Genomic DNA, 3,398 nt, shown 5'->3' on the forward strand with positions numbered 1-3,398 from the left:
TGAACAAATATGAGAGGTAAGTGGAAGGCTAGCAGCATCCACCACAAGGTGCCCTCAGGCTTCCAGTCTCACCTCTGCATTTTTTTTTTTTTGGTTGCTGACTGAGGTCTGGACTGCCCCACAAGACTCAACACTACATTGGCCCAGGTTCTTGTAGGTTTGACTAGTCCAGTGACATAAAAGGAACAAGTATCTTTCATAGTCAAATTAAAGCTTAAATTGTGTATGACTTATTTGCTTTTATAAACCTTTTACAGGAAGGCCAGGTGTGGTAGCCTGCAATCCCAGCACTTTGGGAGGCTGAGGCAGGATAATTGTTTGAGGCCAGAAGTTCAAGACCAGCCTGGGAAACATAGTGAGAACCCACTTCTACAAAATAAATAAATAGGCCAGGTGTGGTGGCTCATGCCTGTAATCCCAGCCCTTTGGGAGGCTGACGCAGAAAGATCACCTGAGGTCAGGAGTTTGAGACCAGCCTGGCCAACAGGGTGAAACCCCATCTCTGCTAAAAATACAAAAATCAGCCAGGTGTGATGGTGTGTACCTGCAATCCCAGCTACTCAGGAAGCTGAGGCAGGAGAATCGCTTGAATCTGGGAGGCAGAGGTTGCAGTGAGCAGAGATCACGTCACAGGAATCCAGCCTGGGCAACAGAATGAGACTCTGTCTCAAAATAAAATAAAATAAAAATGAATAAATGAAAGTTAGCTGGGCATGGTGGCATGCACCCACAGTCCCAGCTATTTGGGAGGCTGAGGTGGAAGGATCACTTTAGCCCAGAAGTTTGAGGCTGCAGTAACCTATGAGTGTGCCATTACATCTGGTCTGAACAACAGAGCAAGACCCTGTCTCTAAACAAACAAACAAAACAGTATAATGGAACCCCATATAACTGTCACCCGGCTTCAGCAACTCCAATTGATGGCCAGTCTTGTTTCATCCACTCCATTAACCTACTTCTTTCCCTTTGCCCCAGACAATTTTGAAGCAAATCAAAGACATCATACTATTTTACTATAAATATATAACTTTTAATAATGGTTCTAAGATTGGATTCCAAACCAGCAACAACAACAAAAAAATATTCTACTCACGATGCTGAGGCAGGACTGCTTGGGCACAGAAGTTTGAAACCAGTCTTAGCAAGAATATAGTAAGACCCGTATGTCAAAAAGGAAAGAAAAATATGGTAAAACATGGTATGGTTAAGAGGGGCATTTACCTATTTCCCCTTTCTTAAAACTTCTGACAGAAGCATGGAGGAAACTGAAGTTGCAAAGTGGTAAAGAACACATGCCCAAGTAGAATAAATAACACAGTCCTAAATCAATATGAACCTGTTAATTTTTTTTAAAAAGGTTATTGATTAGGTTGTAAAGAATATTAGTTAAATAAACAGAATACTGGAGTCATAGATTATCAGCTTCAAAGCTAGCTCAGACACAGCATCACTATTGCCCTGTCTCAAGAACAGATGATGGTGTTCAATATTTCATGTACTTAAGATTTTCTGAACCCCTAACAGGTTTTTTTTTAATGCTTATAGTCAGTTTCTACATGTGTTCCACCAAAAAAAGAAACAGTACATCAGGCTCAGAGGTGGCTCTTAAACTTTTTCCCACTTACATATCAAAATTATTTAGTAACTAATTCAAGAAAGGCAATAGAAAACATTAAAGATAGAGTGGGAAAAGTCTTTTGATTTAGAAAGGTGAACCTACCAAGAAAACAACAGTTTAGCTATATCCCATTTTCTGTAGGGGATAAAATATCTTTGAAAAAAAAAAGTGGAAAGAGACCATGCCTTCTTTCTTAGCGGTTTAGGTCTTGAAATATCGAACTCAATAACAAATGCTAACTCAAGCTCATTTTGCATTTTTCCTCTCCCCTGCAAAAAACTATAGGGAAAAAAAATAAGTGTCCATTTGTGTGTATAATTTCAATTGTGTATAAAATTTCATACTTATGATTCTGGAGGAAGCACCATTTCAAAATATCACTGCAACTGATTCAAGAACTTAATTTTGTGAGTGAATTCTTCAGATCATGCAGCATTAAAAATGATTTAACACTGGTCACTTAAAAGTATCATAATTTATAGATATGGGATGTTTTCAAACATACCAAAGTATTATGAAAATATGTACCAAAACTCATGTTAACAATAAAGAAGTAACAAAGTAAACACTACAGGTCCAAGGCAGAAATGTGAGCGGAAAATAAATTGGACACTCCCAGCCTTCCCATTACTATCCTCTTTCTCCTTCTCCCTCTGTAACTTACCATTTTTGTGCAACACTCCTTCGGGTACATAAGGTCCTTTCGCTTCCCCTTTTAAACATGCTCTCAGAAAAAAAAAAGTGAAATTCATGTGCACTGAGGTAAACATAACTAATAACCTCAAGTACTATTGTTACTCAGTATTTGCATCTGAAACTTAAAAAGAGTGGAATTTTCGTGTCAGCTAGCACGTAGGAGTGATTTCATCAGTGCCTTTGAAATCTCACATTGAATACAGTCAATTCAGCCTACCAATAAGGTCAGCACTGAGGACATGCAAATATACATACAGTATAGTATACATAAACCTACCAGTGAGATTTCACCGGGAAGATTTTACTTTTATGGTCCAATTCTTTTCAGCAGTGACATTCGAACAATAAAACTACCTCCAAACTGGAAATCATATTATCTCTTACCAATAAGATTATTCTATGTTTTATGAGCAAAAATCTCTCAAGGAAAGAAAACAAAGTATGAGGCAAGACAAACGCTTTAAAGCCAAAAAACTCTGATATAAATTGGGAAGGAGCTGTACCAAAAGCAAGGTTTAGAAAGCCGGCTTTGTTAAAACACACATAATGACTTCGTAGGAAAAAAGCCCCTTCTCTTTCTCCTTTTTCCTTCCTGAATGTGGATAAAGGCCCAGCCCCCTTAACCACAAGACAATAAACATGAACACAAAGGTCTACATGGCCTACATGGCAGACTGCATGAAGGGTGAAAGGAGTCACCTTATTTAATCTGGACTTTTTGCATAAGGTTCCTGAAAGACATCAGATTCAGCTGCTACTGGAGGGTTTCTGTTACTGCGGCTGAATATCCTTAACTGGATACAAAGACATAATTCTCGCTTAAAAAATTAACAGCCATGAAGAAAATCCTCAAATCTCTCACATATCCTAAAAAGAACCTCAATGATAAGCTTAACATTTTTCCTTTCCTCAACTGAGGAAGATAAATATTACATAATATAAAAATAGGGGTGACAGTGGTGAAACTCCAGATTCCAAAGTCAAAAAAAGTGAGACAAGTCTAGGAGAGAAGAAGGGCACAAATGCCAGACAATTATGGTCTAATAGGGGCTTTGGCTAATATTCCCAATAAGTCAATTTCAAC

The 3,398-nt window shown here is 38.2% G+C and overlaps 1 protein-coding gene across 1 annotated transcript in view; it reads right to left on the reverse strand.

Moving 5' to 3' along the window:
- TPH1 (tryptophan hydroxylase 1) overlaps positions 1 to 1,211 on the reverse strand; it is a 49,223-nt gene extending 48,012 nt beyond the window's left edge. The window contains exon 1 of the mRNA XM_054242140.2: positions 1,094 to 1,211. The gene's annotated coding sequence lies outside the window, so the exon portion shown is untranslated. The remainder of the gene's footprint in view (positions 1 to 1,093) is intronic.
- Positions 1,212 to 3,398: the final 2,187 nt, after the last annotated feature.

This window comes from Callithrix jacchus, chromosome 10, assembly GCF_049354715.1.
Source record: "Callithrix jacchus isolate 240 chromosome 10, calJac240_pri, whole genome shotgun sequence".
In the NCBI taxonomy this organism is placed as follows: domain Eukaryota; kingdom Metazoa; phylum Chordata; class Mammalia; order Primates; family Cebidae; genus Callithrix; species Callithrix jacchus.